We start from the raw sequence: 13104 nt of genomic DNA on the forward strand, positions 1-13104 counted from the left end.
TTGCGACCGATGTATTCGCAATATTGCGATTACAAACTACTTAGCAGTTTGAGAGTAGCTTCAGACTTACTCGGCATCTGCGATCAGTTCAGTGCATGTCGTTCCTGGTTTGACGTCACAAACACACCCAGCGTTCGCCCAGGCACTCCCACCGTTTCCCCGGCCACTCCTGCGTTTTTTCCGGAAACGGTAGCGGTTTCAACCACACGCCCCTAAAACGCCGTGTTTCCGCCCAGTAACACCCATTTCCTGTCAATCACATTACGATCGCCGGAGCGATGAAAAAGCTGTGAGTAAAATTACTTTCTTCATAGCAAAGTTACTTGGCGCAGTCGCAGTGCGAACATTGCGCATGCGTACTAAGCGGATTTTCACTGCGATGCGATGAAAAAGAACGAGCGAACAACTCGGAATGAGGGCCCTACTGCGGTGTATCATGTATAAGCGGCTCTACTGTGGTGTAACGTGTATAAGTAGCTCTACTGTATGGTGTAACGTATATAAGCAGCTCTACTGCGGTGTATCATGTATAAGCGGCTCTACTGTGGTGTAACGTGTATAAGTGGCTCTACTGTGTGGTGTAACGTGTATAAGCAACTCTACTGTGGTGTAATATGTATAAGCGGCTCTACTGTGGTGTAACATTTATAAGTGGCTCTACTGTGTGATGTAACATGTATAAAGGGCTCTACTGTGTGATGTAATATGAATAAGGAACACTACTGTGTGGTGTAATGTGAATTGGTACTATTCTGTGGCCATGTCCCTTCCCCATGAAGCCACACCCCTATATTTTTTGTTGAGTTCCTTCAGCGCGCACTGTCCTTATTTTAAACATGAGCGATTTTCCTGAGCTCCACAAGGTCTTGAACCAGTCCTGTCACCAAATTAAATATTGTTTTTTCAAATGTAACATGCTGCCACATGTTGGTCAGGCCCCCAACTCAGTACAGGGAAGGCGAGTGCAAAAATATAGCCTGAGCAGCCTGGCACCTAGCTACACCTCTAAGTGCATGTGATTAACACTGCTGTTTGTTTCAGCAGCTGATTAATTTGTAGCTGTGATATTAGTCCATATTTCACGTTGCCTGCATAAAGGGAGACAGCACATGACAGTGTCTATATAAAGTATATATCTTAGTAGTGCTCAGCACTGTAGTGCTCAAAGAATGTATGACACACAGTATATGCCCTCATCCATCAAGCCCCTCTTTGCTCCATTTAGAGCGTTATTTACGGCTTTTTTTGTGATTATTTAACCCCCTGCGCCGTTTTTTGCTGGCTTTTTATTTATTTTAGCCTCTAACAGAAGGTAGATGGTAACCTCATTTACCAATCTCTGCACTGCATGTTTTAGTGCTCGCAATGCTATTTGTACTTCAGCTGCTACTATCTTCTGTTAAATAGCGCTGCCCGGCACTATGCCCTGGGCCCCCTGTCCGTAAGCTTTCCGTTTATGCTCCCATACTAGAGATGGCTACTGACTCACTGTCTCAACACAGTGACTCGAATCATCAGGAAGTATGAATGATTCGAGTCACTCACTGTTTAATGAGTCGAGACAGCTGCAGCAGCAGCCTCTCTCAGCCAGAGGGAGGAAACTCAGTGTGTTGTTCAGTCAGTGTGTTCTGCTGTCTTTAGCTGTGATTGGCCAGTTGCTATACCAGGTGACACCCAGTGGGAGGGGGGAGGGAGCAGTCACGACTCACCTGTCAGTGAGTGCTGTGCTGCTGTGCCTGAGTCATGTCATGAATCATGATTCATCCTGAGTCTGCCAGTGAGTTGAGACAGTTGTACACTGGCCCTCATTCCGAGTTGTTCGCTCGGAGTTTTTCATCGCATCGCAGTGAGAATTCTCTTAGTGCGCATGCGCAATGTTCGCACTGCGACTGCGCCAAGTAACTTTACTATGAAGTAAGTAAGTTTACTCACGGCTTTTTCATCGCTCCGACGTTCGCATTGTGATTGACAGGAAATGGGTGTTACTGGGCGGATGCACGGCGTTTTAGGGGCGTGTGGCTGAAAACGCTACAGTTTCCGGAAAAAACGCAGGAGTGGCCGGGGAAACGGTGGGTGTGCCTGGGCGAACGCTGGGTGTGTTTATGACGTCAGCCAGGAACGAAAAGCACTGAACTGATCGCACAGGCAGAGTAAGTCTGAAGCTACTCAAAAACTGCTAACTCGTTTGTGATCGAAATATTGTGCATACATCGGTCGCACATTTAAGAAGCTAAGATTCACTCCCAGTAGGCGGCGGCTTAGCGTGTGTAACTCTGCTACATTCGCCTTGCGAGCGATCAACTCGGAATGAGGGCCACTGTGTAGACTCAGTGGGGTATATTTACTAACATTCGTAATTTTCCATTTGAGGTCAAAGTTCAATCACGAATGACATCGAAAGTGTAAAATTGCAACTTTTTGAATTGATTACGACTAATTTACTAAGCTGCCGTATTCTGCATTTTCGGGTTTTCCGATGTCGATGTCATTCGTTTTTTTTGCAGTGTTTTACGTGAGTGAATTGTAAAACACTGCCGACTTTAATACAATGAATCTCGGCCGGATCTGAGAGATCCGTGCTGGGCTTCATTGTTCACCTTGTAAAAAAAAATAAAAAATTAAACTGTAAAAAAAAATTGCGTGGGGTCCCCCCTCCTAAGCATAACCAGCCTCGGGCTCTTTGAGCCGGTCCTGGTTGCAGAAATATGGGGAAAAAATGGACAGGGGTTCCCCCATATTTAAACAACCAGCACCGGGCTCTGCGTCTGGTCCTGGTTCCAAAACTATGGGGGACAAAAAGAGTAGGGGTCCCCCGTATTTTTGAAACCAGCACCGGGCTCCACTAGCTGGACAGATAATGCCACAGCCGAGGGTCACTTTTATACAGTGCCCTGCGGCCGTGGCATCAAATATCCAACTAGTCACCCCTGGCCGGGGTACCCTGGGCGAGTGGGGACCCCTTCAATCAAGGGGTCCCCCCCAGCCACCCAAGGGCCAGGGGTGAAGCCCGAGGCTGTCCCCCCCCATCCAATGGGCTGCGGATGGGGGGCTGATAGCCTTTGTTGAAAGTTATGAATATTGTTTTTAGTAGCAGTACTACAAGGCCCAGCAAGCCTCCCCCGCAAGCTGGTACTTGGAGAACAACAAGTACCAGCATGCGGAGGAAAAACGGGCCCGCTGGTACCTGTAGGACTACTACTAAAAATATACCCCAAAAAAGACATCACACACACACCTTGAAAGTATAACTTTAATACATACATGCACACCAACATACATACATACTTACCTATGTTCCCACGCAGGTCGGTCCTCTTCTCCAGTAGAATCCATGGTGTACCTGTTGAAAAAATTATACTCACATAATCCATGGTTGAAGGCTCCTCGGTAAATCCTTTTGTAATCCACGTACTTGAAAAAATAAAAAAACGGATACCTGACCTCGCACTGAAAGGGGACCCATGTTTTCACATGGGTCCCCTTTCCCCGAATGCCTGGAACTAGAGATGTGCACCGGAAATTTTTCGGGTTTTGTGTTTTGGTTTTGGGTTCGGTTCCGCGGCCGTGTTTTGGGTTCAAACGCGTTTTGGCAAAACCTCACCGAATTTTTTTTGTCGGATTCGGGTGTGTTTTGGATTCAGTTTTTTTTGTCAAAAAACCATAAAAAATAGCTTAAATCATAGAATTTGGGGGTCATTTTGATCCCAAAGTATTATTATCCTCAATAACCATAATTTCCACTCATTTTCAGTCTATTCTGAACACCTTACACCTCACAATATTATTTTTAGTCCTAAAATTTGCACCGAGGTCGCTGGATGACTAAGCTCAGCGACCCAAGTGGCCGACACAAACACCTGGCCCATCTAGGAGTAGCACTGCAGTGTCACGCAGGATGGCCCTTCCAAAAAACACCCCCCAAACAGCACATGACGCAAAGAAAAAAAGAGGCGCAATGAGGTAGCTGTGTGAGTAAGCTAAGCGACCCTAGTGGCCGACACAAACACCTGGCCCATCTAGGAGTGGCACTGCAGTGTCAGGCCGGATGGCCCTTCCAAAAAATACTCCCCAAACAGCACATGACGCAAAGAAGAAAAAAAAAGAGGCGCAATGAGGTAGCTGTGTGACTAAGATAAGTGACCCTAGTGGCCGACACAAACACCTGGCCCATCTAGGAGTGGCACTGCAGTATCACGCAGGATGGCCCTTCCAAAAAATACTCCCCAAACAGCACATGACGCAAAGAAGAAAAAAAAGAGGCGCAATGAGGTAGCTGTGTGACTAAGATAAGTGACCCTAGTGGCCGACACAAACACCTGGCCCATCTAGGAGTGGCACTGCAGTGTCACGCAGGATGGCCCTTCCAAAAAATACTCCCCAAACAGCACATGACGCAAAGAAGAAAAAAAGAGGCGCAATGAGGTAGCTGTGTGACTAAGATAAGCGACCCTAGTGGCCGACACAAACACCTGGCCCATCTAGGAGTGGATATGGGTGATTTTGCAAAGAAGCAAAAAAGAAGGGGCTAGTTGATATGTCTCTCTGGGGCACACTTTATAAATTAATCAAAAAACAGTAATGTGAAACATGAAATATGTATAAATCTTTAAAACGTAACTTTTAATAAATTATTCAGACGTCCAAATTTGATTATTTATGTGAAAAAATCTTTACTGTATAGGACAGCAAGGTAAATTAAAACAAGTATTAAATAATGTGTAGAAGACGATATAGTAATTATATGTCACTCGCTTATTGAATGTGGGTGACAGAAAATTTGTCTGTACACCCTCTGGATTCTAGGCGAGTATTTATTGTTAGACATATGTCCACTGCGAAAATAAAGAATTCTCGTTATCTCTATGAGTTTTTAATTGAAAGTACTGTATGTTTTCATATGAGAGATACAAGAAGAAGAACCCGGCATATGGATGGTCGGACTCCTTTTGAGATGATCAACTAGACTGCGTATTCTTGCAGTGTAAGTTGATGTGTGGGTTCTGCTGGACAATGAAAGGTATATACCTTGGTGGAACTACAGTACCCAGTATTCCCAGAGGGTCACCCTTTCTGGTACTGACCGGGCCCAATGCTGCTTGGCTTCCAAGATCAGACGAGATCGGGCAGATCCAGCATGGTATGACTGTAGATGGTACGGTAGACACCTTTCAGTGCGAGGTCGGGTATCCGTTTTTTTATTTTTTCAAGTACGTGGATTACAAAAGGATTTACCGAGGAGCCTTCAACCATGGATTATGTGAGTATAATTTGAGCCCGGTGCTGGTTGTTTAAATATGGGGGAACCCCTGTCCATTTTTTCCCCATATTTCTGCAACCAGGACCGGCTCAAAGAGCCCGAGGCTGGTTATGCTTAGGAGGGGGACCCCACGCAATTTTTTTGGGGAAAATTAACACTTTCCCACCCCTTCCCACTGATATACATGCACGGATCTCATGGATCCGTGCATGCCTATACAATCACGGCTCAAAAAAGCAGGTCTGTTTTTTTTTAGCACTTTTTTACGAATTGTAATTTTTCACGGCAGTGTTTGGCTATTTTGAGATTTGCACTTTTTAGTAAATGACCAAGTTCTACTAATTTGCGGGCGTATTTGACCGATGGTGTATTCAGTCGTATTTTTTTTCAGGACTTCCAAAAAAATACGAATGCCCTCATCACTGCCGTGATTTGAGTTTAGTAAATTCCCGAGATGACACTTTGAAGAAAAAACGGCATCTCGGTCAAAATCGGGAGCTTAGTAAATATACCCCAGTGACTCAGTGGTTGGATCTGATTCATGCAGCATAAGCCTGCAGGAGGTGGAGCCCCTGTGGTACAGTGCTCTCAACTCACTGTTCCTGCTCAATGTGATTGTGGGTGGCAAACTCCCTGGAGGCTAGATAGTGGATAATATAATAAATCCAAGTCCACCTAAAAAAAAAGCCAACCTAAAATCATCCAATTAGCAAAGTATGCAAAATAAAATATATATTTTTTTAATTTGGTTTACTTACAGACTGAATGATGTGTTTCATGGCTGTTAAGTTTTCTCTCCTCAGCCAGAAGTAATGTGCATATTCTGTAACTAGTGTGCAATAAGTGCTTATTAATAATATATCAACATAACAGTGAATCTATGTTAATATATTATTAACAATCAGTGCATAAGCAGCTGCATCCCCCAGATACACTGCACAATCACTGCAGCTGAATAACTCCCTCCGTGGGGTATATTTACTAAGCTCCCGATTTTGACCGTGATGGCGTTTTTTCTTCTAAGTGGCATCTCGGTCATTTACTAAACAGTAATCATGGCAGTGATGAGGGCATTCGTAATTTTTTTCCAGTCCAAGTGCAAAATTACGAATGAATACACCATCAGTCAAATTACGCCTGTTTAGATATGAATCTCGGTCATTTACTAACCATTCGTAATTGTATTTGCTGCCGCGAAAATGCTTTCGCGGCCGCGAAAAATTACGAATCGCATTTTTTTCCTAAAAAAAAACGCGCCAGCCTTTTGAAACCGCGTTTACATGTGTACTTAATTATCCATTACTCACACCTGATTTTTTGGGCCTATAAAAGTGTTTCAGGCACATTCTGAACTTCTCTCACTCTGAAATGGCGGCTGTGGTGTGTGGCAATGGTTTTTTGTTGGCTGTGGGATACGTTAGACTGCTCCATGAGGCTTCCAGGAATCAGGACCAGGTAAGTGAACATGGCCAACAGGTTGTCCAGGTACCGCGGAGGCTGCGCCAGCCTCGTTTTTTTAGAGGGCGTTTAAACTTAAATGCATTGTCCGATGATAGGGTCATACAGATGTTCCGCCTAAATAGAAACAACATTTTCCACCTGTATGACCTTGTCAAACTGGGCATAGACCCTGAGACAGCACGCTCTCGCTCTGTCTCAGGCCTACACAAACTCCTGGCTGTGTTACACTTTATGGCTACTGGGAGCTTCCAGGCTGTGGCAGGCGACGTCATTGGGATCTCACAGCCCACCTTTTCAAGATATTTGATGCAGGTGAGTCTAAAAATACATATGCGGTTATGGCTAAGTGTTGCTTGTGTAAGTTTAAACACCACAGTATTGTAGAGAATACCTAACATGACACTCACCTTAGCTTCTTTAATGTCCACTCAGGTTTTGGATGTGTTGGAGCCACACATTAAAGCCTCAATCTGCTTCCCTACTGAGGAGTCGGAGTGGAGTGCTGTCAGGGTAGCTTTCTATGAGCTTGCTGGCATGCCCAATGTGCTGGGGGCCATAGATTGCACACACGTTCAGCTGAGATCACCTAAGGGCCGCCAGTATATATATACTAATAGGCATATGGATCAATCAACTAATGTCCAGGTGGTCTGTGATGCAAATTTAAAAATTATGAGTGTTGTTGCAGGTTACCCTGGTGCCTGCCATGACTCCTTCATCCTCAGTCAGTCATCGCTCTTCGATAAATTTGAGGAGGGACAAATGCCTGATGGCTGGCTGTTGGGTATGTTGAAAATGTTTTGTGTGTCTGTCTTTTAACCACAACCTAGAGTTTGGAGGAGGTGAAAGAATAATCTAACATATGTCCTAATGTTGACTATATCTGTTTTTCAGGTGATGGGGGTTACGGCTGCTACTCTTGGCTCCTTACTCCATTGTCCCAACCTGATTCTCCTGCTGAACACAGTTATAATCATGCACATAAGGCTACGCGGAATGTGATAGAAAGATGTTTTGGGGTGCTGAAGTCACGTTTTCGGTGTCTGGATAAATCTGGTGGCCTTTTGTTGTATAGTCCCTCAAAGGTGACTCGAATTGTGTTCTGCTGCTGTTTTCTCCATAATCTGTGTTTAAGTCAACATCTGGCACATGATGTGGGAGATAGCAGTCAGCAAGCAGAGGAGTTAGAACCATCTGGTGACAGTGTGAGTACAAATGTAGGGAGGCAGGTACGTCAAGAAGTGATCCAGCGATATTTTACAGGTCAGTTTTATTATGCTGTAATTATCCTTCACTAAACACTTTGCTCTACTTTCTATTGTGTGTTTTGTTACTTACTGTTTGTTGTTTATAGTGGTGTGTCCATTGTGCTTAGTTGATGCTAACAAAACATTTACAGTCATTACCCTTGAAAAACATACATACATACATACAGACCAGCTTCATAAATTTTGGAGACGGACACAGGAATGTGTTTTAAAGACCAATTTTTGATTTTATTTTTCAAACAAAAAAGTTATTTTTTTCGCTTGTGTGTGCTGGGTGCTGGCTCACTGGCACATGCTCTTGAGGAACGCCGAACAGGGGAGGTTACTGGCGTTTGGATAGGGGTCGTGGTCCCCGAGCTGGAGGTGACTTGCTGAGCTCCCATCATAGAAATATTGCTGCTCAAATTATTTAAACTTGCAATCAGCTGAGTGTTAGTAGCAGTGTGGCTGGCTACTATCCTGGATAAGGACTCATTCACCACTTGATTGTGTTGAATGAGCTGAACGAGTGCCTACTGATGGCGCTGTTGCTCATCTATAATGCGGGTTAAATGTGCATTCATTTGGCTGTTTTCTGCCCTAATTTGCTCCATTGAGGTAGCCATTCGCCCTACTTGTACTATCAGTCTGCCCGAGTTGCGACTAATACGCGGTAGATGATGGGGCAGACTGGCAAGGTGTTGTGTATGTTGGGTCAGGCTGGCATTGCTTTGGGCCTGTTGGCTTGTCCAACTGGTCCAGAAATCGTCAGGAATTTGGCTTGGGGGCGGAGCTTGTGCCAGTTGGGGACTGATGGATGGTTGGGGTATATCCTGCAACTGTATTGGCATGCTTGGGTCAACAGCTGTCAGTTGCAGTGTGATGGATGGCTGTTGGTCTGGGCCCTGCTGGTCCACGGCGGACATCAAGTTGTGCTCTGTATGGGGTGGGCAACATGCAATGTTTTAATAATTTTAAATTTGCATGGCTAATGCAACACATTAATACATTCATAATACTCCATTTTTGAATTATTAACACTTGTTTTTCTCTACTTTAACAAGTTTAAAGCTAGTGTTTAAAATATACCAACACAGGCGCTAACATAGACAGATTTGCATATTCCTCACCTAACTCACTCCCCTCCACACCATTACACTGTTAGATTCCCTCCCCTCACCACGATATAGACTACTTACCTGTATAGTCCAGAGGAGCAGAGCAAGTAAGCCATCTACATACTGGACAGGGGCGATGTGTGAACACTAGAATGGTGTGGTTTTTTTTGGTTCAAAAATTAATTGTCTTCATATTTTTGGAATATGTGAACGTGTGTGTGCTAAATTTTTTATATAATCTGATCTTTTCATACAAATAGGTTGTCGAGACCATCCACTAAGACCTTATATAATTTGATTAAAGCACCTTTAGCAATTTAAGACGTTACATCACATTGCTTGCTGTTAGAAAACATGTAAACTCCAAACCAACTAACAACATATTAAGTGTACTGTGTATATTATTGCTTATGTGTTTAATTTATGTTTTTACTCACCAGATAACTGAGGTGATCTGGGCTCATCACTCTGCGAACTCGCCAATAGTGCCAGTGGTGGCTGGGGTGACACTGCCGAAAGTCTTCGCCTGGGTGGGGATGATGGAGGTGCTGAATCCGACCCAAGACGCCGTGTCTTAGTAGGCCTCCTGGGTAAGTGGCCCAAGCCCTGTGATGGGCGCCTTACAGGAGCTCGGCTTCCAGAAGCAGAACCTAGGTGCAAATTTAAGAATTAATATTTTGTACTTCTATGTATTTTCAGAATATGTGACTACAGTGAAGACTTACCTGCAATCCCAGCCTCATCCTGACTTGTCTGAGGCCTGTCTGGGCGGCTGGTCTGTGTGACTGTGGAAAAAGTGACCCCAACATTATTACCCTGTATTTTGAAAAATGACCCACTGAAAACCATTAATGTACTGTAAGCATCTATTAGATATTGTTTCTAAAAAATATTTAAGCTTAAGTGCTTCTAGATTCATGATTTTTAGTGGATTATAAAAATGTACTTGATGTGGCACACAATAAATGTATATTATTTTTTAAATTTGCCTCAGATATTGCAGAGATTGAGTAGTTGCAAAAGTTTAAATAATGTAATGTTTGAAAAATAGCCCCGCATTTCACTTAGTTACTAAAAAATACCTTTGGCTGATTTAAAACAAACACACATGTTCAAGCATTATCGCCAAAAATTGAGCCAAAAAAAAAAACTTTATGGAAAAAACACTGCACATGTTTTGGAACTAAATTAAATATAAAATATTGCTTAAACAAGGAGAAAAAAGCACATTATAAACACAAACACACCTTAAGGGAGCATAGGCCTGCAATCTGTTTTGGGTAAAAAAATGCATCCTTTACACTTTAAAAATGATATTATCTACATTTTACTGACATTTTAAGAACAATATTACAAATAAAACTTACCATCCTGCGTGGGTCGGTCCGAATCCCGAACATGAGTAGCAGACACCACTTCGCCAGGAATCAATGCCCGCACAGGCTCCTCCCTGTCCCGATAGCTTACACGTAAAGGTGGGCCACCTCCGGTTCTCCGTGCAGATTTGGACTCTTTGGCCATCTTGGCCTTGACACGCCGCTTAATATCGTAAAAACGCTTGCGGCACGTGTCCTCTGTCCGCCTCACCACACACTCACTATTCACAGCAAGTATGACTTGCCCCCACAGGGCAGACTTCCTGCTGGAGGACACCCTGGCAGCATCCTGACCAAACAATTGGCGATGGTGCTTCATCAGCTCACGCACCAACGCCATGTTTTCAGCATAGCTGAACTTTATATTCCTGCCAGTCTTGGTAGTGCTGCGTGGCTGCGGAGCCACAACACCATCACTATCACTGGAAAATCCAGCAACAGGCACCCCCTCCTCCTCCTCCTCACTAACCTCCTCCCTCTCACTACCCCCCTCCACCTCACTACCAGCCTCCACCTCACTACCAGCCTCCACCTCACTACCAGCCTCAACCTCACTAACCTCCGCCACCACACTGACCTCTGAGTCAGACATGACAAACAACATAAAACACAGAAAAATGAAAACACAAAACACACTCCTCCACTACTCCTACTACACACCACACAGCCAACACACACGCTCACTCACTCACAAACAATGACAAAAGACTTGAAAAAAAATACAAGGACAAAAAAGTTTACAAACTGGGAAAAAACAATACTACAAAGATCACAAGACTACTAACACACACAGTACAGCACTCAACAATCACCAAACTCCTCTCCAAAACCACCAAAAACTCCACCAAACTCACCAACTCCAAATACACCTTCCTCTCTCCTCTCCACTAGCTAAACCCACGAGGTGCGGAGTGTTTGGGGCGTTTTTATAGTAACATGCACAGACACTCCTCCATCACAAATACAACCAATCACGGCCGCGTGACGTAAACGAAACTTAGAAGTAAAAACGCGGCAGCAAATTCCAAATCACTGCCGTAACAGACTTGTGACGCAGTCGTAAAAAAAACACAACAACGCGGCCGCGAAATAGCAAACGCGGCCGCAATCGACAGCAGAAAAGCACGAATGACATCGACATCGGAAGATACAGAAAATACGAATACGACAGCTTAGTAAATTAGTCGTAATCAATTCAAAAAGTTGCAATTTTACACTGTCGATGTCAGTCGCGATTGAACTTGAACATGATTCTGAAAATTACGAATCTTAGTAAATAAACCCCCATGAGTCCAGCACTGGCAACTCACTGATTCATGTGCAGTCTCTGCAATACATTCCAGTACAGGTGAGTCATGACTCATGTGCCGTGACACTGACTCGAGACACTTCACTGAACTGAGTCATGTGTCTCAACTCCGTTCAGTGAATCACTTTGCCCATGACTATCCCATACTGCCCAGGAGCTCCTGGGTCTCCATAGCAACATACTGAGAAGCCCAACTGAGCATGTGCTGGGAATCTGTCTAAGACGGAGCATGTGCAGTAAGTACACAGATGAGGTTAAAATCTTCATTAGACAGTGATGCTGGATTGTAAACAGCAGCGCTGACAGTGCAAATACTGCTACCTCTCGCCGTGGTATTAGCTCATCTTAAATGGATGAGCATAAAAACAATATACCACGGTGAGTGAGAATGGTAAATAGCACTGTACTTCAGGACTCTTGATAAATGAGGGCAGCAGTACTGACACTGCGAAAATTTGCAGTGTACGGCAAACAGCGGCAGCTGGCACTGGAATAGTGTCTGCTCCCAGTGCTAGTTACGAAGCAGCGGATGACTGGTGCCATCTATTTAAATTTGGCACCAGTCGCGAGCTATAGCAGCTTGCCGTGACATAGCTCAGCCCATTTGAGGAGTTTCTTGGTAGTATAGTTTGTCTGTACAGGAAATTGGAACCGTAGTTATGAGTAGAACTACAGTTCCCAACAGTATTATATATATATATATATATACCAGAGCCGGCCCTAACCAATATGATGCCCTAGGCAAGACTTTGGCTGGTGCCCCCTAGCACCACAGCTGGTTCCGCCTCTGACCTTGCACCTCTTTCCCAGCACCATCACCCCTCACCCATAGCAGTCCTTATTTTGGTGTTTGTACCCCCTATATTTTAAAAAGGAACATTTCGCACATTTGGAGCACAGCCCAAATGTGCGAAATGTGTGTTTTTGCTGGCAAGGGGCATGGCCACATAATACTAACCCCAATTCCAATTCCACCACACAGTACTGCAACTTTATTCACCTTTGATCATGCAATAGTGTCCATAATTCATATTACATCCCACATTAGTATCCCTTCACCTTATAAACATTACTCCTCACAGTAGTGCCCCTTATTCACATTACATCACACAGAATTGCTCCTTATTCACATTACACCACACCTTATTGCTCTTTATTCACATTAGACGACACAGTAGAGCCCTTTCTATATGCAATGCTACATAGTAGAGCACCTTATATACATAATGCCACACATTAGTAATTCATTTATACACATAATTCCACACAGTAATGCCCCTTACTCATATGAGACACATTATTAATGTCCTTATAAACATAATGTGCCTTACACATT

General features: G+C 44.0%; 2 long non-coding RNA genes and 1 pseudogene across 2 annotated transcripts; 1 reads left to right on the top strand and 2 right to left on the bottom strand.

Moving 5' to 3' along the window:
• Window positions 1-5032: 5032 nt before the first annotated feature.
• Window positions 5033-5151, bottom strand: LOC134930707 (5S ribosomal RNA; annotated as a pseudogene).
• A 3371-nt stretch (window positions 5152-8522) lies between these two features.
• Window positions 8523-9863, bottom strand: LOC134928868 (uncharacterized). The gene is made up of 3 exons (XR_010178083.1): window positions 9809-9863; window positions 9521-9733; window positions 8523-8902 (listed from the first exon to the last, which is right to left on the bottom strand). It is a non-coding gene; the product is annotated as an uncharacterized LOC134928868 (long non-coding RNA).
• Window positions 8813-10067, top strand: LOC134928867 (uncharacterized). Its single transcript, XR_010178082.1, has 3 exons — window positions 8813-8911; window positions 9524-9673; window positions 9783-10067. It is a non-coding gene; the product is annotated as an uncharacterized LOC134928867 (long non-coding RNA).
• Window positions 10068-13104: the final 3037 nt, after the last annotated feature.

This window comes from Pseudophryne corroboree, chromosome 5, assembly GCF_028390025.1.
Source record: "Pseudophryne corroboree isolate aPseCor3 chromosome 5, aPseCor3.hap2, whole genome shotgun sequence".
NCBI lineage: Eukaryota > Metazoa > Chordata > Amphibia > Anura > Myobatrachidae > Pseudophryne > Pseudophryne corroboree.